Genomic DNA, 25,972 nt, shown 5'->3' with positions numbered 1-25,972 from the left:
CTTTTTTTCTGTCAAGTTCCTTTCAAAACAGTCATTCTCTATTGAGATGCAGCCATAGCATCTGCCCCTTTATACTGTGTCTGAGGCTGCCATTCAGTATTCCTGTCCCTGAGTATTTACGCTGTAGTCCTATCTCTGAGTCTATAGACCACAGCACTATTCCATCTGACTACAGTTCGATAGACAGGAAGTATCATAATTCCTGCTACAGTTTGGATCCTTTAAGAGAGCTGTCTGACTTTACCTCAGCCCCCTATGGGCGGACCATTTACATTTTACAATAAGAACAAATCTGACTGATGCCTTTTCTCCATTGAAGCTGAAAATGACAGTTTCCCTTTTATATGTACACTACTGTATATACCCAGACTTTTCCCCTGCCACTGAATAGCACAGTGAACAACAAACCTTGAGCAGAAGTGCTCAATTTGCCTACATTTGGTTGGTAAATGTTTTTCCATTCAAATGTTTGTCCTCGACCTGCACATTTGAATGTATGTAAATCTCTTCCCTCATAATGCACTGACTTCCCAGTAACCCCTGCGCATAATCTCTGATTCTCTGTTTGTAAATACAAATCTGCATTAGACTATGTGATCATTCATACCTGGCTATGGGCTCCTGACTGGCGCCACTCTCTATCCATGCCCAGTAGGATTAACTCTTAGTGTTACATCAAGCGCTCACTCAACTCTAACCCTCCACCAGGCACAATGAGTGGCATTGTGTATTTTTATTTTCACCATGAGGGCTGTATAGGATCTCAAAAAACCCTCATCTGAGCCATATAGGGGCCTTGCAGGTTGAGATATAAGATTACACACACAGACATTCAAACACACACACAAAGATGCAGACACACACACACACAAAGATGCAGACACACACACACAAAGATGCAGACACACACATACGATTATGCACACGCAGGCACACACACACAGACACAGACACTCACACACACACACACACACCCTCCTCTGTAGACTTGTTCCCCCGACCAACCATGCATTGGCAATATCAGCTTGGCCTGGATGGCTTACAGCTGGCTCCATACTCTGTGTAGGGAATTCTCCCTTCTCCTCTACCCTCCATAAACCCTTTGTACAGATTGACTGGGAATTGGGCAGGATAGAATACAAATTTGCATTCATTTTAATAACCTTAACACTCTTTGGACGGGTCCTTGCAGTTCTATACCAAAGTCAGGGAAGAAATCAGACAAAATCACTTTCTTGCGAAGGGAGCCAAATGACCTTAGCACTGTTTTACAAAAAAAAATCAGGGTTGACAGAGAAAAGTGGTGAGACGGAATGTCTTAAGACCACAACTACAATGTGTTTCAGATGGGCTTCAATTCAAAATGGCATGTAGGAACACTGCAATGGACCAAGCTTGGTTGCAGTTGATTAGAACAGAACATTGAGCAAAAAATAGCTTTTATTGGCTGATTTGGCTGATTTGCTCTGTGCCCATTGGCTGTTTAGTTATTTGTCCTGGTCTGAGATCTGTACTTGGAGATGATCCCGGCGTACCCCCTTCCAGAGCGGTATGCAGTCCATGGCCACTCTGGTCGAGAGAAGTCCATGTGGAGCAGGCCGAAGCGAACTCGTCGGCCCATTCAAAGTTATCCAGGAGGGACCAGGTGAAATAGCCTAGCACATCAACACCATCCTCTCTGAGAGCTAGAACAAAAGCACAAAGAGACAAAGAACAAGTTAATAACAGACGATGCTAGCCTTATTAAATAGGTGACAATGCACATGAAGGGCTAATCTGAAAATACTTTCTTCACACATTACAAAAGAACAAGATCCCGTTATCTCTCAACCTTAGACAACGGAACAGGATCATCAAATTGGAATGTCACGGATTCTGCCGAGGCTGCCCCTCTTCCTTGCTCGGGCAGGCTTCGGCGTTCGTCGTCACCGGAATACTAGCTACTGCCGATCTATGTTCTATGTTTCTATGTTCTACCTGTTGTTGTCTGATTGTCACACACCTGTTTCCCATCATGTAATTACTCCTTCCCTATTTAACCCGGTGGCTCCCATTGTGTTTTGTGCGTGTTTGTTATTTCGTTTCGTGTGTCGTTTGTTGAGCGGGTTTGCTCCTCCCTTTGTGGAGGTATTTTGTATTTGTTTCTTTACTTATCAATAAAGTACGTTTTCATTGAGTTCTGTGTCCTGCGCCTGACTTCGACCCACCGCATTACACTGACACTCGTGACAGAAACACGCACCAGTATGGAGTCAGCAGGTACAGCCAGTCCGTCCGGATCGATGGAGGAATGAGTCCAACGACAGGAGAGCATGATCCAGGCTCTCGGCACCGCTATGGAGAGAGTGGTAAATACTATGGAACGATGGGAGAGAGGTAGCTTTCCTACACCTCCTCCAACCACTCAACCACCCACACCACTGTCCACCCCTTCGCCACCTGGGTCCAGTGGGATTCGGCTCTCGCTCCCGAGGGCATATGATGGTACACCAGCCGGGTGTCAGGGTTTTCTTCTCCAGGTAGAGCTCTACCTGGCAACCATTCACCCGGCACCCTCGGGATACAAGAGCGTGTCCGCCCTCATCTCCTGTCTGTCGGGGAAGGCGCTCGAGTGGACCAACGCCGACTGGGGAGGAATTGACGCTACATCAGTCCGTTACGAGATTTCACCCGCCGCTTCCGGGCGGTATTCGATCATCCACCGGAGGGGAGAGCGGCGGGCGAATGTCTGTTCCACCTAAGACAGGAGAGGAGGAGCGCGCAGGATTTTGCGCTGGAGTTCAGGACTCTGGCAGCCAGCGCAGGATGGAATGAGAGGGCCCTGATCGACCACTATCGATGCAGCCTAAGGGAGGACGTTCGTCGGGAACTGGCCTGCAGGGAAACCAACTTCAACCTGGACCAACTGGTGGATATGTCCATCAGGCTGGATAACCTGATGGCAACCCGCGGACGTTCTGATCGGGGCCCGTCCATTCCATCCCCCAGCACCTACGACCCTACCCCCATGGAGCTCGGAGGTGCTGCGCTTAGTGAGACCAGGAGAGGGGCCGTCCCCTGTACCAACTGTGGCCGCAGAGGACACACTGCATTTACATTTACATTTTAGTCATTTAGCAGACGCTCTTATCCAGAGCGACTTACAGGAGCAATTAGGGTTAAGTGCCTTGCTCAAGGGCACATTTACATCATTTAGCAGACGCTCTTATCCAGAGCGACTCACAAATTGGTGCATTCACCCTATAGCCAGTGGGATAACCACAATTTTTTTTGGGGGGGGGGGTAGAAGGATTACTTTATCCTATCCCAGGTATTCCTTAAAGAGGTGGGGTTTCAAATGTCTCCGGAAGGTGGTGAGTGACTCCGCTGTCCTGGCGTCGTGAGGGAGCTTGTTCCACCATTGGGGTGCCAGAGCAGCGAACAGTTTTGACTGGGCTGAGCGGGAACTATGCTTCCGCAGAGGAAGGGGAGCCAGCAGGCCAGAGGTGGATGAACGCAATGCCCTCGTTTGGGTGTAGGGACTGATCAGAGCCCGAAGGTACAGAGGTGCCGTTCCCCTCACTGCTCCATAGGCAAGCACCATGGTCTTGTAACGGATGCGAGCTTCAACTGGAAGCCAGTGGAGTGTGCGGAGGAGGGGGGTGACGTGAGAGAACTTGGGAAGGTTGAACACCAGACGGGCTGCGGCATTCTGGATGAGTTGTAGGGGTTTAATGGCACAGGCAGGGAGGCCAGCCAACAGCGAGTTGCAGTAATCCAGACGGGAGATGACAAGTGCCTGGATTAGGACCTGTGCCGCTTCCTGTGTAAGGCAGGGTCGTACTCTCCGAATGTTGTAGAGCATGAACCTGCAGGAGCGGGTCACCGCCTTGATGTTAGCGGAGAACGACAGGGTGTTGTCCAGGGTCACGCCAAGGCTCTTCGCACTCTGGGAGGAGGACACAACGGAGTTGTCAACCGTGATGGCGAGATCATGGAACGGGCAGTCCTTCCCCGGGAGGAAGAGCAGCTCCGTCTTGCCAGGGTTCAGCTTGAGGTGGTGATCCGTCATCCATACTGATATGTCTGCCAGACATGCAGAGATGTGATTCGCCACCTGGTTATCAGAAGGGGGAAAGGAGAAGATTAGTTGTGTATCGTCAGCGTAGCAATGATAGGAGAGGCCATGTGAGGATATGACAGAGCCAAGTGACTTGGTGTATAGGGAGAAAAGGAGAGGGCCTAGAACTGAGCCCTGGGGGACACCAGTGGTGAGAGCACGTGGTGCGGAGACAGCTTCTCGCCACGCCACTTGGTAGGAGCGACCGGTCAGGTAGGACGCAATCCAGGAGTGAGCCGCGCCGGAGATGCCCAGCTCGGAGAGGGTGGAGAGGAGGATCTGATGGTTCACAGTATCAAAGGCAGCAGACAGGTCTAGAAGGACAAGAGCAGAGGAGAGAGCCTCCGTGACACAGAGAAGAGCAGTCTCAGTTGAATGACCAGTCCTGAAACCTGACTGGTTTGGATCAAGAAGGTCATTCTGAGAGAGATAGCAAGAGAGTTGGCTAAAGACGGCACGCTCAATAGTTTTGGAAAGAAAAGAAAGAAGGGATACTGGTCTGTAGTTGTTGACATCAGTGGGATCGAGTGTTGGTTTTTTGAGAAGGGGAGCAACTCTCGCTCTCTTGAAGACGGAAGGGACATGGCCAGCGGTCAAGGATGAGTTGATCAGCGAGGTGAGGTAGGGGAGAAGGTCACCGGAGATGGTCTGGAGAAGAGAGGAGGGGATGGGGTCAAGCGGGCAGGTTGTTGGGCGGCCTGCAGTCACAAGTCGCAGGATTTTATCTGGAGAGAGAGGGGAGAAAGAAGTCAAAGCATAGGGTAGGGCAGTGTGAGTAGGACCAGCAGTGTCATTAGACTTAACAAAGGAGGATCGGATGTCGTCAACCTTCTTTTCAAAGTGGTTGACGAAGTCATCCACAGAGAGAGAGGAGGAGGGGGGGGGGGGGGGGGGGGGGGGGGGGATTCAGCAGGGAGGAAAATGTGGCAAAGAGCTTCCTAGGGTTAGAGGCAGATGCTTGGAATTTAGAGTGGTAGAAAGTGGCCTTAGCAGCAGAAACAGATGAAGAAAATGTAGAGAGGAGGGAGTGAAAAGATGCCAGGTCGGCAGGGAGTTTAGTTTTCTTCCATTTCCGCTCCGCTGCCCGGAGCTCTGTTCTGTGAGCTCGCAATGAGTCATCAAGCCACGGAGCTGGAGGGGAGGACCGAGCCGGCCGGGAGGATAGGGGACACAGAGAGTCAAAGGATGCAGAAAGGGAGGAGAGGAGGGTTGAGGAGGCAGAATCAGGAGATTGGAGGGAGAAGGATTGAGCAGAGGGAAGAGATGATAGGATGGAAGAGGAGATAGTAGTGGGAGAGAGAGAGCGAAGGTTGCGGCGACGCATTACCATCTGTGTAGGGGCAGAGTGAGTAGTGTTGGAGGAGAGCGAGAGAGAAAAGGAAACAAAGTAGTGGTCGGAGACATGGAGGGGAGTTGCAGTGAGATTAGTAGAAGAGCAGCATCTAGTAAAGATGAGGTCAAGCGTATTGCCTGCCTTGTGAGTAGGGGGGGACGGTGAGAGGGTGAGGTCAAAAGAGGAGAGGAGTGGAAAGAAGGAGGCAGAGAGAAATGAGTCAAATGTGGACATAGGGAGGTTGAAATCCCCCAAAACTGTGAGGGGTGAGCCATCCTCAGGAAAGGAACTTATCAAGGCGTCAAGCTCATTGATGAACTCTCCAAGGGAACCTGGAGGGCGATAGATGACAAGGATATTAAGCTTAAATGGGCTAGTGACTGTGACAGCATGGAATTCAAATGAGGAGATAGACAGGTGGGTTAGGGGAAAAATTGAGAATGTCCACTTGAGAATGTCCACACTGCTGGTCGGTGCTGGGGAGGGTCCCCATGGAGTCGAGGCAGTAGGCAGAGCACTGGTCGACCGTCTCAGGTGAGTAAGCACCCGACTCACCCAGAGCTCCCTGTTGCTCATATGTGTATTGAAGTTGTTTTCCCAGAGTTTTCTCCTCATTCCCAGCATAAGGCGCTAGTAGATTCAGGCGCAGCTGGGAATTTTATTGATCGTCAGTATTCACTTAGTTTAGGGATTCCCACTGTACGTGTTGATGTGCCCTTCCCTGTACATGCATTATATAGTCGCCCGTTAGGGTCAGGCCTAATCAGGGAGGTCACCGCTCCACTCTTAATGAGGACGCAGGGGGGTCACGAGGAGAGGATTAGTCTCTATCTGATTGATTCTCCTGCGTATCCTGTGGTGTTGGGACTTCCCTGGTTAACCACTCATGATCCCACTATTTCATGGCAACAGATGGCTCTCAAGGGATGGTCCTGTCAGTGCTCAGGGAGGTGTGTAGGGGTTTCCTTAGGGGCTACTACGGTGGAGAGTCCAAACCAGGTCTCCACCATGCACATTCCCTCCGAGTATGCTGATTTGGCTCTCGCCTTCAGTAAAAAGAGGGCGACTAAATTACCACCCCATCGTCCGGGGGATTGTGCGATAAATCTCCAGGTGGGCGCTGCACTTCCCCGGAGTCACGTGTATCCTCTGTCACAGGAGGAGAAGGCAGCTATGGAAACACATGTCTCCGAATCTCTGAGACATGGATACATTCGGCCTTCCACTTCACCTGTTTCCTCAAGTTTCTTTTTCGTGAAGAAGAAGGATGGTGGGTTACGCCCGTGCATTGATTACCGTGGTCTTAATCAGATCACCGTCAAGTACAGCTATCCACTACCTCTGATAGCTTGTATGACGGAGTCATTGCACGGGGCGCGCTTCCTCACGAAATTGGATCTCAGGAGCGCGTACAACCTGGTGCGTATCCGGGAGGGAGATGAGTGGAAGACGGCATTCAGTACCACCTCAGGACACTACGAGTACCTCGTCATGCCATACGGGTTAATGAATGCTCCATCAGTCTTCCATTCCTTTGTCGATGTGATTTTCAGGGATCTGCACGGACAAGGTGTAGTGGTGTATATTGCTGACATTCTCATATACTCCGCTACACGGGCCGAGCATGTGTCCCTGGTGCGTAAAGTGCTTGGACAACTGTTGAAGCATGACCTGTATGCCAAGGCGGAGAAATGCCTGTTCTTTCAGGAGTCCATCTCCTTCCTAGGGTACCACATGTCCGCGTCTGGGATGAGGATGGAGAGTGACCGCATTTCGGCATTGCGTAATTGGTCAACTCCAACCACGGTGAAGGAGGTGCAGCGATTTTTGGTGTTTGCCAACTACTACCGGAGGTTTATCCGGGGCTTTGGTCAGGTAGCGGCTCCCATTACCTCGTTGCTGAAGGGGGGACCGGTGCGTCTGCGGTGGTCAGCTGAGGCGGACAGGGCGTTCAGTCATCTGAATAACCTGTTTACCTCGGCTCCAGTGCTGGCTCATCCGGATCCCTCTTTGGCTTTCATGGTTGAGGTGGACGCGTCGGAGGCTGGGATAGGTGCTGTACTTTCCCAGTGCTCGGGCACACCACCCAAACTCTGCCCCTGTGCGTTCTTTTCGAAGAAGCTCAGCCCGGCGGAGCGCAACTATGATGTGGGGGACCGGGAGCTGTTGGCTGTGGTCCAAGCCCTGAAAGCATGGAGACATTGGCTTGAGGGGGCTAAACACCCTTTTCTCATTTTGACTGACCACTGCAATCTGGAGTACATCCGGGCAGCGAGGAGATTAAACCCTCGCCAGGCAAGGTGGTCCATGTTTCTCACCCGTTTTGTTTTCACCCTTTCTTACAGGCCAGGTTCCCAGAACGCTAAGGCAGATGCTCTGTCCCGACTGTATGACATGGAGGAGAGTTCCGTGGAGCCCACTCCCATACTCCCGGCGTTGTGTCTGGTGGCACCGGTGGTGTGGGAGGTGGACGCGGACATCGAGCGGGCGTTGCGTAACGAACCTACTCCTCCCCAGTGTCCAGAGGGTCGTGTGTATGTCCCACTGGAGATCCGCGATCGTTTGATCTATTGGGCTCACAGGTCACCCTCCTCTGGTCATCCTGGTATCGGTCGGACAGTGCATTGTCTTAGTGGGAAGTACTGGTGACCCACCTTAGCTAAGGACGTGAGGGATTATGTTTCCTCCTGCTCGGTGTGCACCCAGTGTAAGGCTCCTAGACACCTGCCCAGAGGGAAATTGCAACCGCTACCCGTTCCACAACAACCGTGGTCCCACCTATCGGTGGATTTCGTGACGGATATTCCCCCCTCACAAGGGAACACCACGATCCTGGTCGTTGTGGATCGGTTTTCTAAGTCCTGCTGCCTCATTCCTCTGCCCGGTCTCCCTACGGCCCTACAGACTGCTGAGGCCCTATGTCTTCCGGCACTATGGGGTACCTGAGAATATAGTGTCTGATCGGGGTTCCCAGTTCACCTCAAGGGTCTGGAGGTCATTCATGGAACGTCTGGGAGTCTCGGTCAGCCTGACCTCAGGGTTTCACCCCGAAAGTAACGGGCAGATGGAGAGAGTCAACCAGGAGGTTGGTAGGTTTCTGAGGTCATATTGCCAGGACCGGCGGGGGGAGTGGTCGGTTTTCCTCCCCTGGGCAGAGATGATCCAAAACTCACTCCACCACTCCTCCACTAACCTTACTCCATTCCAGTGTGTATTAGGTTATCAGCCGGTCCTGGCACCATGGCAACAGAGCCAGATCGAGGCACCTGCGGTGGATGAATGGTTTCGGCGCTCGCAGGAGACCTGGAACGCTGCCCATGTGTGCCTGCAGCGGGCCATCGGATGGCAAAAGGCGAGCGCCGACCGCCACCGCAGTGAGGCTCCGGTGTATGCACCGGGGGACTGGGTCTGGCTCTCGACCCGAAACCTGCCCCTTCGCCTGCCCTGTCGGAAGCTGGGTCAGCGGTTTGTGGGGCCATTCAAAGTCCTGAGGAGATTGAACGATGTATGTTATAGGATACAGCTTCCTCCTGAGTATCGTATTAACCCCTCGTTCCATGTCTCTCCTCAGGCCGGAGGTAGCTGGTCCACTCCAGGAGTCTGAGATACAGGAGGTTCCTCCGCCCCCACTGGACATCGAGGGGGCACCAGCGTACTCGGTCCGTTCCATCTTAGATTTGAGGTGTCGGGTAGGAGGCCTGCAGTATCTCGTGGAGTAAGAGGGGTACGGTGCTGGGTCCCTAGGAGGACCTCGATCCCTCCATGTTGAGGGATTTCCACCGCAGTCATCCGACTCGCCCTGCGCCGTGTCCTCCTGGCTGTCCCCGTCGGGGGGGGGGGGGGTACTGTCACGGATTCTGCCGAGGCTGCCCCTCCTCCTTGCTCGGGCAGGCTTCGGCGTTCGTCGTCACCGGAATACTAGCTACTGCCGATCTATGTTCTACCTGTTGTTGTCTGATTGTCACACACCTGTTTCCCATCGTGTAATTACTCCTTCCCTATTTGACCCGGTGGCTCCCATTGTGTTTTGTGCGTGTTTGTTATTTCATTTCGTGTGTCGTTTGGTGAGCAGGTTTGCTCCTCCCTGTGTGGAGGTATTTTGTATTTGTTTCTTTACTTATCAGTAAAGTACGTTTTCATTGAGTTCTGTGTCCTGCGCCTGACTTCGACCCACTGCATTACACTGACACTCGTGACATGGAATCAGGTGACTCAGCCCCCTTAGTTTCTGGATCTTGCATATATACTAGAATTGTATGTACCATGCAACCTTTCAGAGGTTTAAATAGTACAAGAAGCGACTGGCCCAGCGTCGTCCAGGGTAGGGGAGGGAATGGCCGGCAGGGATGTAGCTCAGTTGATAGAGCATGGCGTTTGCAATGCCAGGGTTGTGGGTTCGTTTCCCACAGGGGGTATGAAAAAAATTAAAAATAATAATGTATGCACTAACTGTAAGTCGCTCTGGATAAGAGCGTCTGCTAAATGACTAAAATGTAAATGTAAATGGTCAAATTGAATTTCAGAAGAAAGTAAAATTATAAAATTAAAGATTATCCATAATATGAGGTACACTCTAAAACCTAGGGGTTCAACAAGGGTTCTTCTAAGATCCTCAAAGTTCTTTGAAGAACCTTAGGGTTCATGGCACTGACATTGCCCCCAAAAGGTTCTTCCAAGAACCCCATAGGAGGTGGGGTTCATCGAGGAACCTCCTTAGTTGGTGGGAGTTCTTGCAGGAACCTAACTGCCCAACTGAAACATTTGGATTTGAATTTGAAAGGACAGCAGGTGCACGCACTTAACTGAAAAATGTAAAGCTCTCCTCAGTTTAAGTTAAGGTTTGTCCCTTGTATGATCTACATTGATATTGTTTTATGATGATACCATCTATCTTTTCATATTTGTGCAAATCTTCTAAAACAGAAAATGGACAATTCAATGGATATCAAATCAACAAAGAGGTAAGAATATGTAGGCTATAAGAATATGTTGAAGGCTAGCTGTATTGGTTGCAAATGCCTGAACTGCTCACTTTTGTGTCAGTGTCTGCAGGTATACAGAGGAGGAGGCATACAAAGGTATGTCAATTGGTATTGGTATGTTATGCAGATCACATGTACCATCCAATGAGTATCCCACAGGCCTCTACATTATGGACAAGGTACAGTGAGGGAAAAAAGTATTTGATCCCCTGCTGATTTTGTACGTTTGCCCACTGACAAAGACATGATCAGTCTATAATTTGAATGGTAGGTTTATTTGAACAGTGAGAGACAGAATAACAACAACAAAAATCCAGAAAAACGCATGTCAAAAATGTTATGAATTGATTTGCATTTTAATGAGGGAAATAAGTATTTGACCCCTCTGCAAAACATGACTTAGTACTTGTTGGCAAAACCCTTGTTGGCAATCACAGAGGTCAGACATTTATTGTAGTTGGCCACCAGGTTTGCACACATCTCAGGAGGGATTTTGTTCCACTCTTCTTTGCAGATCTTCTCCAAGTCATTAAGGTTTCGAGGCTGACGTTTGGCAACTAGAACCTTCAGCTCCCTCCACAGATTTTCTATGGGATTAAGGTCTGGAGACTGGCTAGGCCACTCCAGGACCTTAATGTGCTTCTTCTTGAGCCACTCCATTGTTGCCTTGGCCGTTTGTTTTGGGTCATTGTCATGCTGGAATACCCATCCACGACCCAAATTAAATGCCCTGGCTGAGCGAAGGAGGTTCTCACCCAAGATTTGACGGTACATGGCCCCGTCCATCGTCCCTTTGATGCGGTGAAGTTGCCCTGTCCTCTTAGCAGAAAAACACCCCCAAAGCATAATGTTTCCACCTCCATGTTTGACGGTGGGGATGGTGTTCTTGGGGTCATAGGCAGCATTCCTCCTCCTCCAAACACGGCGAGTTGAGTTGATGCCAACGAGCTCCATTTTGGTCTCATCTGACCACAACACTTCCACCCAGTTCTCCTCTGAATCATTCAGATGTTCATTGGCAAATTTCAGACGGCCCTGTATATGTGCTTTCTTGAGCAGGGGGACCTTGCGGGCGCTGCAGGATTTCTGTCCTTCACGGCGTAGTGTGTTACCAATTGTTTTCTTGGTGACTATGGTCCCAGCTGCCTTGAGATCATTGACAAGATCCTCCCGTGTAGTTCTGGGCTGATTCCTCACCGTTCTCATGATCATTGCAACTCCACGAGGTGAGATCTTGCATGGAGCCCCAGGCCAAGGGAGATTGACAGTTCTTTTGTGTTTCTTCCATTTGCGAATGATCGCGCCAACTGTTGTCACCTTCTCACCAAGCTGCTTGGCGATGGTCTTGTAGCCCATTCCAGCCTTGTGTAGGTCTACAATCTTGTCCCTGACATCCTTGGAGAGCTCTTTGGTCTTGGCCATGGTGGAGAGTTTGGAATCTGATTGATTGATTGCTTCTGTGGACAGGTGTCTTTTATACATATAACAAACTGAGATTAGGAGCACTCCCTTTAAGAGTGTGCTCCTAATCTCAGCTCGACACCTGGGAGCCAGAAATCTTTCTGATTGAGATGGGGTCAAATACTTATTTCCCTCATTAAAATGCAAATCAATTTATAAAATTTTTGACATGCGTTTTTCTGGACTTTTTTGTTGTTATTCTGTCTCTCACTGTTCAAATAAACCTACCATTAAAATTATAGACTGATAATTTCTTTGTCAGTGGGCAAACGTACAAAATCAGCAGGGGATCAAATACCTTTTTCCTTCACTGTATGTGTATGAAATCCATTATCAAAACAGTTTTTTTCATTCACATTTACCACAAAAACCAAGGTATCAAATCCAATCCAATCCAAATCAAATCAAATTTTATTGGTCACATACAGTGGGGAAAAAAGTATTTAGTCAGCCACCAATTGTGCAAGTTCTCCCACTTAAAAAGATGAGAGAGGCCTGTAATTTTCATCATAGGTACACGTCAACTATGACAGACAAATTGAGAAAAAATGATCCAGAAAATCACATTGTAGGATTTTTAATGAATTTATTTGCAAATTATGGTGGAAAATAAGTATTTGGTCACCTACAAACAAGCAAGATTTCTGGCTCTCACAGACCTGTAACTTCTTCTTTAAGAGGCTCCTCTGTCCTCCACTCGTTACCTGTATTAATGGCACCTGTTTGAACTTGTTATCAGTATAAAAGACACCTGTCCACAACCTCAAACAGTCACACTCCAAACTCCACTATGGCCAAGACCAAAGAGCTGTCAAAGGACACCAGAAACAAAATTGTAGACCTGCACCAGGCTGGGAAGACTGAATCTGCAATAGGTAAGCAGCTTGGTTTGAAGAAATCAACTGTGGGAGCAATTATTAGGAAATGGAAGACATACAAGACCACTGATAATCTCCCTCGATCTGGGGCTCCACGCAAGATCTCACCCCGTGGGGTCAAAATGATCACAAGAACAGTGAGCAAAAATCCCAGAACCACACGGGGGGACCTAGTGAATGACCTGCAGAGAGCTGGGACCAAAGTAACAAAGCCTACCATCAGTAACACACTACGCCGCCAGGGACTCAAATCCTGCAGTGCCAGACGTGTCCCCCTGCTTAAGCCAGTACATGTCCAGGCCCGTCTGAAGTTTGCTAGAGTGCATTTGGATGATCCAGAAGAGGATTGGGAGAATGTCATATGGTCAGATGAAACCAAAATAGAACTTTTTGGTAAAAACCCAACTCGTCGTGTTTGGAGGACAAAGAATGCTGAGTTGCATCCAAAGAACACCATAACTACTGTGAAGCATGGGGGTGGAAACATCATGCTTTGGGGCTGTTTTTCTGCAAAGGGACCAGGACGACTGATCCGTGTAAAGGAAAGAATGAATGGGGCCATGTATCGTGAGATTTTGAGTGAAAACCTCCTTCCATCAGCAAGGGCATTGAAGATGAAACGTGGCTGGGTCTTTCAGCATGACAATGATCCCAAACACACCGCCCGGGCAACGAAGGAGTGGCTTCGTAAGAAGCATTTCAAGGTCCTGGAGTGGCCTAGCCAGTCTCCAGATCTCAACCCCATAGAAAATCTTTGGAGGGAGTTGAAAGTCCGTGTTGCCCAGTGACAGCCCCAAAACATCACTGCTCTAGAGGAGATCTGCATGGAGGAATGGGCCAAAATACCAGCAACAGTGTGTGAAAACCTTGTGAAGACTTACAGAAAACGTTTGACCTGTGTCATTGCCAACAAAGGGTATATATACAAAGTATTGAGAAACTTTTGTTATTGACCAAATACTTATTTTCCACCATAATTTGTAAATAAATTCATAAAAAATCCTACAATGTGATTTTCTGGAAAAAAAATTCTCATTCTGTCTGTCATAGTTAACGTGTACCTATGATGAAAATTACAGGCCTCTCTCATCTTTTTAAGTGGGAGAACTTGCACAATTGGTGGCTGACTAAATACTTTTTTTCCCCACTGTACACATATTTAGCAGATGTTATTGCGGGTGTAGCGAAATGCTTGTGTTCCTAGCACCAACAGTGCAGTAGTATCTAACAATTCACAACAATACACACAAATCTAAAAGAAAAATATATACATTTTAGATGGAGCAATGTCGGAGTGGCATTGACTAAAATACAGTAGAATAGAATACAGTATATACATATGAGATGAGTAAAGCAATATGTAAACATTTTTAAAGTGACTAGTGTTCCATTATTAAAGTGGCCAGTTATTCCATGTGTATGTAAATAGGGCAGCAGACTCTAAGGTGCAGGGTTGCGTAACCGTGTGGAAGCCGGCTAGTGATGGCTATTTAACAGTCTGATGGCCTTGAGATAGAAGCAGTTTTTCAGTCTCTTGGTCCCAGCTTTGATGCACCTGTACTGACCTCGCCTTCTGGATGATAGCGGGGTGAACAGGCCATGGCTCGGGTGGTTGATGTCCATGATTATCTTTTTGGCCTTTCTGTGACATCGGGTGCTGTAGGTGTCCTGGAGGGCATGTAGTTTGCCGTCGGTGATATGTTGGGCAGACCGCACCACCCTCTGGAGAGCCCTGCTGTTGTGGGTGGTGAAGTTCCCGTACCAGGCAGTGATACAACCCGACAGGATGCTCTCAATTGTGCATCTGTAAAAGTTTATGAGGGTTTTAGTGGCCAAGCCACATTTCTCCAGCCTCCTGAGGTTGGAATACTGCTGTGTGCATGTTTTGTTAAACATCTGTAGAATTACTATTTTTTGAATTCACAGACTTCACCCTCCCTACACCTCTGATGAATAGTACAGGAAACCTGTTCGATCACCATGCACTGCAAAATCATTCTGGCTATGGATACGGAGAACATCAACACATTAACATCAACAGGCCAGAGGATATACCCATTGGACTTGGGGCTCTGCTGGGAGTTTACCTCATATTTAGACTTTTTAATTCTGCTTTGCCACTAAAATCATAATAAACACTGACAACTAAAATATAGTGTTATTGTTCTTATTGTTATGCACATTATTATTATTATTATTATTAATAATAATAATAATAATAATAATAATAATAATAATAATAATAATAATAGGGGAGGGGGTAGTTCAAAAATTAACCCCAAAAGTTTATTCAAAGGGTTCTTCGAGGATCCATTATTTGAAGAACCCATAGGGGTTCCCCCACAGTTTCAATTTGAAGAACTCCTAAAGGATACTACAGGAACCTTTTCTTTTTAGAGTGTACCTCTATGGTGGCCTGCTGTGGTCATTACCTCTGGCTACTTCCTGGATGATGTACTGGTAAAACCCACAGCATTGGATGTCTTCCATGTCCACTGGCCCCACCTGGGAGAAGCCATTTTCTGTGATGTAGACTGCAGGGTTACTGAATGTGTCCTGTGAAAAGGGGTAGCCATCATTGTCCAAGACATGAGTTCACTAATGACAGTCAAACAACACAGCGCGTGAGTGTGTGTGTTCGTTCCACTGTTACAGGACTCCACTCATGCTAATGATCTGTGACAACCAGCAACAGAAGGAAATTGCTCATTGCTCACCTGAAGCAATCAATGTGACACAATTCGATGTGACAACTGTAATGGATGTTCAATCTGTTTACTGTGCAAAAAATAAACAATAGCAAGCAACTCTATTAATGTTAAATGCTTTCTCCTCACTCAAGGTTTGGCTCAATTTGATTGGCTCAATTTGACTCGCTCAAGGCAGGTGAATCGATTCATGAATGTATAACTCGCATGGAAAATCACAGGAAATGATCGATTCTCAAACTTCAATTTATCCTTTGAATTGACTGCTTTTAAATGGTGCTGACCCTGTTAAGCTGGGCACTGTGCGAATACTTAAAAAATGTGTACTTTCCTTCAAGTAATCTGACATGATGTGGGTTGGTGGAAGCTGTGAGGTGGACATTTAGAAAATTATTTTCAAAGTATTGGAACAGGGCCCTGGTTGTCTTTACCTTAACGTACTTCATCCGTTTCCTCAGGCTGTCAGGAACCACAGCCAGCCATGACACCCCACACACCGGCCAGGACGGGTCCACCTCCCCCTCTGCATCCTGGTCACTCTTCAACCCCAAAACCCATGGACAGCCTTCCATACGCTTCACCCTCCAAGACGTCTAGTAGTTCAACGCAAAGAAGTCAGCCGTAACATAAATAATAGGTTCATCCTTGGATAACCTGGGCAGTCTAGAACCTTGGTAACCCAGTTCTTTGCTTTTGACCTCAATACTAGACCTCATCACTTCTTGGTAGTCCCCAGTCACAATCACGGGCCAGGCGAACCAGCCTAGGAAAAAGGCGAGGTAGCGTTCAGTGGCGGCTGTGTCATCAGGGTTGGCCGGGTCCAACAGTTCAGGCCAGTTTTTTTTTGCCCTGTAGAAGCCGCTGTAGCTGTGGGCACATAGCATGTTGTGGCCCAACAGGTAGGCAGCCATCCTTGGTTATTTTATCCCCCGGGGCAAAGATGCCATCCTCGTGGCCCAGTTTAGCGCACACATACGGCTTGTTCGACGTGATCCACAGTTTCAAAAGCAGAAGCGGGCGTAACTGTCAAACACAGCCGCCATCTCAGGTGATTTCCAACCTGGAGAGCTTGTGGCAGGTCAAAGTGGTACAAACCATGGGTAACACGTCACTAGCCAGCAAGTCATGGATCACTTTGTTGTAGGATCCCGCACACCTGCAGGACAGAGACACGTAGCATAGTAGTGAATGATGGGTATCAAGGCTAAATTAGGCTTAAAGCAGGGACCCTACACTTACAAGACCCCTTGACAGAGTTTATGGCACTGCATGTTTTTACAAAAGCCTGGTAGTAACACAATAATAACGTATGATATTTATTTTTCTAGCATATTATATGCCACAGCCATTTACCACAAATAATTACTGAAGGGATGCTGAATAACCACTACAGACTCAAGGTAAGTCTTCAAGATGGGTCCCCTGAGTAAGGCTACCTTTCTTATTGACATGTTGGCGGGGCCAGGACAGAGACAGGCGGTAGTGGGTCAGGCATATCTGGCAGATACACTTCAGGTCCTCTTTCCAGAGCTCATAGCTGTTACAGGGGTTAGTGCTATCCGGTATCCTTGGGACGTCTAAAGACACTGTAAGATCGTATTTTATAGCTTATCTAGAAATGTTGGCAATAGAACAAGCTTTAAAATCATGCTCACCTGACCCAGATTGCGATTTATAATGGACCGTTTTTGGACTGCGTAAACAACAACCGTAATTGTGTAATGGCGAGGATGCAGAGTTGTGTTCCAAACAAAGCAACTACAAGAGTGCTTCTTCTAGTTCCTCAACCGCACAGCTAGAAGAGCTGAAGACGTAGTTGAAGACTCTTCTTTCAGTCATAAAAGTGCATGAAAATTGCTTACTGGCCAGTGCACACTTTGGAGAGGTGTGTGGCCACTTGGAGACACCAGTTAATCCTCTCACACAAACCCTTGTAAAATGTTTGTCTTGTGTTGTACCTACCCTACATTTTCCAGGAATAGTCTCATCATGTTACTGAATGTATCCAGAGTATTTTCAGATTTCATTATCAACAAATGGGGCGAAAAGTACAGTAAATGTAAAATGCACATAAATCAACAGTGGATTCAGTCTTGTGTCAGGCAGGTGAACTGTTGTGTACTCGCCTTTTTGAACCTCAAATACACTACACATTTAAAATTTCCTTCATTGCAGGAAAGTTATCCTGCAACAAGGTGATCAAATTAACATCCTACATCTGCTGCTCATACATAACTTCATTCACGTTTCAATTATTAGGCTAATATCAAGACATGATGCAGTGGCTGAGGGAAACAGTCAGTCCCGTTTTGCATTCGTGATCAAACTGTAGCCCAGGGCCGGCTCCATGCATAAGTGACATAAGCGCTAGAGGGCCCCAGTCCCAGTTCTATATATTCTTTCGGAAAGTATACAGACCCCTTGCCTTTTTCCACATTTTGTTACGTTACAGCCTTATTCTAAAATGGATTAAATAAAAAATATTCCTCTTTAATCTACACACATTACCCTATACGGTTTGCAACTGCACATGGGGACAAAGATCATACTTTTTGGACAAATGTCCTCTGGTCTGATGAAACAAAAATAGAACTGTTTGGCCATAATGACCATCGTTATGTTTGGAGGAAAAAAGGGGATGCTTGCTAGCCGAAAAACACCATCCCACTTCTGGAGGAAACCTGGCACCATCCCTACGGTGAAGCATGGTGGTGGCAGCATCATGCTGTGGGGATGTTTTTCAGCGGCAGGGACTGGGAGACTAGTCAGGATTAAGGGAAAGATTAACGGAGCAAAGTACAGAGAGATCCTTAATGAAAACCTGCTCCAGAGCGCTCAGGACCTCAGACTAGGGCCAAGGTTCACCTTCCAACAGGAAATTGACCCTAAGCACACAGCCAAGACAACGCAGGAGTGGCTTGGGAACAAGTCTCTGAATGTCCGTGAGTGGCCCAGCAAGAGCCGGACTTGAACCCGATCTAACATCTCTGGAGAGATCTGAAAATAGCTGTGCAGCAACGTTCCCCATCCAACTTGACAGAGCTTGAGAGGATCTGCAGAGAAGAATGGGAGAAACTCCCCAAATATACAGGTGTGCCAAGCTTATAGCGTACTTCCCAAGAAGACTGCCAAAGGTGCTTCAACAAAGTACTGAGTAAAGGGTCTGAATAGTTATGTAAATGTGATATTTCCGGGTGGGTTTTAAATACATTTGCTAACATTTCTAAAAAACTGTTTTTGTTTTGTCATTATGGGGTATTGTGTGTAGATTGATGAGGGAAAAAAACAATTTAATCAATTTTAGAATAAGGCTGTAACGTAACAAAATGTTGAAAATGTCACGCCCTGGCCTATAGAACTCTAGCTAGTTTGGTCAGGGTGTGAATTTCTAGGTTTGTATTTCTATGTTTGGCCGGGTGTGGTTCCCAATCAGAGGCAGCGGTCGCTCGTTGTCTCTGATTGGGGATCATACTTAGGCAGCCAGTTTTCCTGCCTGTGTTGTGGGATCTTGTTGTGTTCCTGTTTTAGGCTTGTGTGTTAGCCTTTGGAGTTAAGTTTTGTTATTTTGGTTACTGTGTTGTGTGTTTATTCTTTAATAAACATGTACGCCTTTCACGCTGCACCTTGGTCCGTCCCGTTCCTTAACGTACGTGACAGAAAAACCCACCACCAATGGACCAAGCAGCGTGCCCAGGAGGAGCAGAGAGGATGGACCTGGTGGGAGATAAGAGAGGATCTGGCCAGGCAGATGGAGGCCCTGAAAGGGATCAGGGTGGAGAGACAGCCCCAATAAACATTTTTGGGGGGGCTAAAAGGGTGGTCGGGGAGCGACAAAGAGGAGCCTCGACCACTGCACTCGTGGGGGCTCAAGGAGGAGTCCTCACTGGAGGAGGACGGGGCGCGGAGTGTGAAGGACGGAAACAGTCATAGACCTCCAGCGCCGGTTCCCAGTCCGGTATGCCCCGTACCTGCTCTCCGCACCAAGCCAGTGGTGCGTGTTCCCAGTCTGGCCCGGCCTGTTCCTGCTCCCCGCACCAAGCCAGTAGTGCGTGTTCCCAGTCCGGTATGCCCCGTACCTGCTCCCCGCACCAAGCCAGTGGTGCGCGTCGCCAGTCTGACCCGGCCTGTTCCTGCTCCCCGCACCAAGCCAGTGGTGCGCGTTCCCAGTCTGGCCCGGCCTGTTCCTGCTCCCCTCACCAAGCCAGTGGTGCGCGTCGCCAGTCTGGCCCGGCCTGTTCCTGCTCCCCGCACCAAGCCAGTGGTGCGCATCGCCAGTCCAGCCCGGCCTGTTCCTCCTCCTCGCACCAAGCCAGTGGTACGCGTTGCCAGTCCGGCCCGGTCTGTTCCTGCTCCTCGCACCAAGCCAGTGGTGCGCGTCGCCAGTCCGGCACGGCCCGTGCCGTTCCACCGGTGCCTGATCCGGCACCGGTCAGCGGCTCCACTCCGGAGCCAAAGCAGTCCGCTCCACCGGTGCCTGATCTAGCTCCGGTCAGCGGCTCCACGCTGGAGCCAGAGCAGTCCGCTCCACCGGTGCCCAGTCCAGCTCCGGTCAGCGGCTCCACTCCGGAGCCGGAGCCGCCACCGAGGCTGGAAGCCCACCCGGACCCTCCCCTATTCAGTCAGGTTTGTGCGGTCGGAGTCCGCACTTTGGGGGGGGGGGGGGGGGGGGGGGTACTGTCACGCCCTGGCCTATAGAACTCTAGCTAGTTTGGTCTGGGTGTGAATTTCTAGGTTTGTATTTCTATGTTTGGCCGGGTGTGGTTCCCAATCAGAGGCAGCAGTCGCTCGTTGTCTCTGATTGGGGATCATACTTAGGCAGCCAGTTTTCCTGCCTGTGTTGTGGGTTTTTGTTGTGTTCCTGTTTTAGGCTTGTGTGTTAGCCTTTGGACCGTCACGGTTAAGTTTTGTTATTTTGGTTACTGTGTCGTGTGTTTATTCTTTAATAAACATGTACGCCTTTCACGCTGCACCTTGGTCTGTCCCGTTCCTTAACGTACGTGACAGAAAAAGTCAAGGGGTTTTAATACTTTCCGAATGCACTGTATACATTATATACAGTGGGGAGAACAAGCATTTGATACACTGCCGATTTTGCAGGTTTTCCTACTTACAAAGCATGTAGAGGTCTGTAATTTTTATCATAGGTACACTTCAACTGTGAGAGATGGAATCTAAAACAAAAATCCAGAAAATCACATTGTATGATTTTTAAGTAATTAATTTGCATTTTATTGCATGACATAAGTATTTGATCACCTATCAACCAGTAAGAATTCCGGCTCTCACAGACCTGTTAGTTTTTCTTTAAGAAGCCCTCCTGTTCTCCACTCATTACCTGTATTAACTGCACTTGTTTGAACTCGTTACCTGTATAAAAGACACCTGTCCACACACTCAATCAAACAGACTCCAACCTCTCCACAATGGCCAAGACCAGAGAGCTGTGTAAGGACATCAGGGATAAAATTGTAGACCTGTACAAGGCTGGGATGGGCTACAGGACAATAGGCAAGCAGCTTGGTGAGAAGGTAACAACTGTTGGCACAATTATTAGAAAATGGAAGAAGTTCAAGATGACGGTTAATCACCCTCGGTCTGGGGCTCCATGCAAGATCTCACCCTGTGGGGCATCAATGATCATGAGGAACGTGAGGGATCAGCCCAGAACTACACGGCAGGACCTGGTCAATGACCTGAAGAGAGCTGGGACCACAGTCTCAAAGAAAACCATTAGTAACACACTACGCCGTCATGGATTAAAATCCTGCAGCGCACGCAAGGTCCCCCTGCTCAAGCCAGTGCATGTCCAGGCCCGTCTGAAGTTTGCCAATGACCATCTGGATGATCCAGAGGAGGAATGGGAGAAGGTCATGTGGTCTGATGAGACAAAAATAAAGCTTTTTGGTCTAAACTCCACTCACCGTGTTTGGAGGAAGAAGAAGGATGAGTACAACCCCAAGAACACTATCCCAACCGTGAAGCATGGAGGTGGAAACATCATTCTTTGGGGATGCTTTTCTGCAAAGGGGACAGGACGACTGCACCATATTGAGGGGAGGATGGATGGGGCCATGTATCGCGAGATCTTGGCCAACAACCTCCTTCCCTCAGTAAGAGCATTGAAGATGGGTCGTGGTTGGGTCTTCCAGCATGACATCGACCCGAAACACACAGCCAGGGCAACTAAGGAGTGGCTCCGTAAGAAGCATCTCAAGGTCCTGGAGTGGCCTAGCCAGTCTCCAGACCTGAACCCAATAGAAAATATTTGGAGGGAGCTGAAAGTCTGTATTGCCCAGCGACAGCCACGAAACCTGAAGGATCTGGAGAAGGTCTGTATGGAGGAGTGGGCCAAAATCCCTGCTGCAGTGTGTGCAAACCTGGTCAAGACCTACAGGAAACGTATGATCACTGTAATTGCAAACAAAGGTTTCTGTACCAAATATTAAGTTCTGCTTTTCTGATGTATCAAATACTTATGTCAAACAATAAAATGCTAATTAATTACTTAAAAATCATACAATGTGATTTTCTGAATTTTTGTTTTAGATTCCGTCTCTCACAAATGAAGTGTACCTATGATAAAAATTACAGACCTCTACATGCTTTGTAAGTAGGAAAACCTGCAAAATCGGCAGTGTATCAAATACTTGTTCTCCCCACTGTATATATATATATATACAGTTGAAGTCGGAAATTTACATACACTCGATTTTCAACCACTTCACAAATTTCTTGTTAACAAACTATCGTTTTGGCAAGTTGGTTAGGACATCTACTTTGTGAATGACAAAAGTAATTTTTCCAACAATTGTTTACAGACAGATTATTTCACTTATAATTCACTGTATCACAATTCCAGTGGGTCAGAAGTTTACGTACACTAAGTTGACTGTGCCTTTAAACAACTGTTTGGCCATAACGACCATCGTTATGTTTGGAGGAAAAAGGGGGATGCTTGCAAGCCGAAGAACACCATCCCAACCGTGAAGCACAGGGGTGGCAGCAACATGCTATGGGGGTGCTTTGCTGCAGGAGGGACTGGTGCACTTCACAAAATAGATGGCATTATGAGGAAGGAAAAGTATGTGGATATATTGAAGCAACATCTCAAGACATCAGTCAGGAAGTTAAAGCTTGGTCGCAAATGTGTCTTCCAAATGGACAATGACGCCAAGCATACTTCCAAAGTTGTGGCAAAATGGCTTAAGGACAACAAAGTCAAGGTATTGGAGTGACTTGCCAAAACTATAGTTTGTTAACAAGACATTTGTTGAGTGGTTGAAAAAATGGTTTTAATGACTCCAACCTAAGTGTATGTAAACTTCCGACTTCCATTGGAACTCAGTCGGGGTCTCAGCTTACTGTTGAGAGATCGAATAGTAGAACATACAAGGTGCACGTTCGAAATGTGGTTATGCATCAGCAATTTTTCTCTTGTTTTGTAAGTCACTGACAATCACTCAATTAGCCATGTCAGCAAAAAAAATGTAGATTGTAAATTAGTCTAGCAAGTTGTCTAAACTTGTAGTAATCTTGGCCAAATACTCACCGGGCACGTGCCAAGGATGAACCAGACTGACACCCCTTTGATTTTGTTAGTCACGCTCACTCAGATATCATTAACATGGCATAAGGCATGGCAAAATGTGTAGAATTGCAGGAAATTAGCTTTAAAATTTATACATTTTCTCTCCGCCCCATGGCTAAATTTGTAGAATGGAAGAAATCTTTCTTTAAAACTGCAAAAAGAATGATCTAGCCCATGGCAAAATGAGTAGAATTGCATGACATTTGTTATAAAGTTGCAAAATTCTCTCCGCCCCATGGCAAAATGTGTAGAACTGCAGAAAACATGATTTAAAAAGGCTGTATTTTCACTAAACCCAATGGCAAAATGTGTAGAATTGCAGGAAATTTACTTTAAAACACAAATTTTTGCCTGGTTAAGTTGAGAAAAAGTTTTGTTCTTTGGTTGTAAACAGTTGTGTAAGCTACTTCTTGCACTTGGCAAGAGAAACTCATCTCGGGGAAGCGCATTACCATTCCTACATCAAATTACTGTAGCTAGCTATCTACAAATGCATGAACAAATTATCACGTGGACAGTTTGACAACCGCCGGCGCCAGACAAACTATTGTTACATGCCCTCGATTTGATAAGCGGCTGTTGCCGCACCCCATGCAAAGTTCGGGAACAGCGTCGTTCTATGCAAACAATTCCATTCAGGGCTGTTGGTTCTATTTGCCTACATGTAAGAAAGTCAACTCTCTTGTCAAATATTGAATGGTCAAGCAAGTAAGAATTGGTTCGTAGACTCGGAGTCCTCGCTCTTCACTACGGCTTGTTCACGATCGTTGACGTGAGCTAGCGCTGGGCAAATTCTATTTGTAGACAACAAAGATGTAGCCTAGTAAAAAGAAAGCATAGTTGTTAGATGAGGCTAATGTAGGCCTATGTATCTGTGAATCCACACATTGCTCATTAATCACTTGTTACCTGTCCTGCACCCTGGCTGAATTAGATATTTTTATATCATATTTTCATGAATGTATGAAGTTATATTTTACTTCACAAATGTGCTAATATGAGGTCATTGATTTAAAAAATAACCCAGAGAATGAAATTACATCTTGAATCTTTGGCATGTGACTAGTCATGTGTGCTTTATAGGGAGATTAAGATCTACTAATCAAATTAACAGTCAATGCTAGCCTTTACAGACATTCTTTGGACTATAGTGACAATTTGCATAGTTTATGTGTAATATAATAGGGATCAGTCCTGCATCTGAAGAAATATATTAATACAGTCATTTTACATGAGTCATATAACATTATTTTATGGATTTTGCTTATTATGTTACCTTATTTTGGTCTCTTTTTAGTCAATGTGGGTCCCCTGTAGCTCAGTTGGTAGAGCATGGCGCTTGCAACGCAAGGGTTGTGGGTTCGTTTCCCACGGGGCCAGTATGAAAATGTATGCACTCACTAACTGTAAGTCGCGCTGGATAAGAGCGTCTGCTAAATGACTAAAATGTAAATGTAAAATGTAATATTGAAGGCCACCCAAAATAAACCGCCCCTATCAATACCTTCATTGTGTCATCCTTGTTTTGTCTTCATGAAGAAGGAAAATCTGTTACTAAAATGACTGTGGTCCATATGTTTGCATACAGCCTTCTTTTAGTGGACGTCAAAGCCCTGTGCGATCCTGAAATCAAGTCTAATGAAAGTAAAAGCTGTGTAGCCCAGGGGTATGAGGTTTCCTGTGATGACTGAGAAGTTACGCTGCTTGTCTGTCTTTCTGTATGTATATATGTCTGTCTGTCTGTCTGTCTGTCAGTCACTCTTCTAAAACCAAGCTGCCAATTGACCTGATCATAGCAAATATGAGGTATTTCTGGCAACCCAACTCTGCCGAAATGTATTTATTTAGTTTCTATGGGCCCTACATGTCATAGGGCGGCAGGTAGTTTAGTGGTTAAGAGCGTTGTGCCAGTAACCGAAAGGTCGCTGGTTCTAATCCCCTGGCCGACTAGGTGAAAAATCTGTCGATGTACCCTTGAGCAAGGTACTTAACCCTAATTGCTCATGTAAGTCGCTCTGGATAAGAGCGTCTGCTAAATGAGTAAAATGTAATGAGTGTTATACAACGGTATTGTAGTACTGCATAAGTGAATTATTGTATGGTCTCTTCCTGTCTGACTGACTGGCTTTTCATGGCGATTGCCCATTACAAAGCTAGCCTGAACTTGTTTGAGAAGTGAAAAGAGGGCTTTGTGTGAAGGCACCCAGAAAGAGAGGAGATACAATGCTGGATGCACTAAAAGAGAGAAGGGGTGCATTGCAAAGTCCTACTTTTATTACATTTGAAAAGGAAATAATTGTTTAATTTTCTTGGCCACCTTGTTATCAAAGTAGACATGTGTAGCTAGGTAGATATGTGTAGTTATGCTATTATTACACTAGTAACAACAATGTAGTATTGTTATATTGTTACATTTTTATTTATTTATGCTGTAACAATGTTGTTACTGTATTTATTGCAGTATTACTAGTATAGTATGTAAAGTGTTACCAAATGTATTTTATCCAAGTCATCTGCCAACAAATCTGGTAGACAACAGTATGTAAATACTAAATGGGCTACATATCCAAATCAACAAGTTTGTTTGGTCTCAGGAATGCTCAAAAGTTCAATGACCAATCCTGGATGATATTTTTCACAAAAAAATTCTAGGCAATTCATAAGACAATATTTTCCATGAAATGTAAAACAAATAGCCAACCTATCAACTGTATGGAGAGGCGTCGTTTGAAGTATAACTGCTGATGTAAGTGCAACATTATGCTTTTTCTAGACAGTATTGTCTTACTTATTTGTATTAACGGTAGATCAAACGTAAACCTGCTCAGATAGAATCGGAGAAAGAGGCGGTCTTTATAGAGTGACGTCAGTGGGTGGAATTGCAACATGGAGCCCGGGGCAGGACTGTGGGAGAAGAGTTCTC

General features: G+C 46.8%; 1 pseudogene across 1 annotated transcript; it reads right to left on the bottom strand.

Annotated features, from left to right (window-relative positions):
- Positions 1-1,483: 1,483 nt before the first annotated feature.
- Positions 1,484-17,694, bottom strand: LOC311131834 (cytosolic beta-glucosidase-like; annotated as a pseudogene). The gene is made up of 5 exons: positions 17,678-17,694; positions 16,898-17,028; positions 15,893-16,617; positions 15,186-15,309; positions 1,484-1,685 (listed from the first exon to the last, which is right to left on the bottom strand). The product of its transcript is annotated as a cytosolic beta-glucosidase-like (transcript).
- Positions 17,695-25,972: the final 8,278 nt, after the last annotated feature.

This window comes from Coregonus lavaretus (assembly GCF_964263955.1).
Source record: "Coregonus lavaretus genome assembly, chromosome: 7".
Taxonomy (NCBI): Eukaryota; Metazoa; Chordata; class Actinopteri; order Salmoniformes; family Salmonidae; genus Coregonus; species Coregonus lavaretus.
The sequence above is the reverse complement of the archived record's forward strand: the minus strand, read 5'-3'. Positions and strand labels throughout refer to the sequence as shown.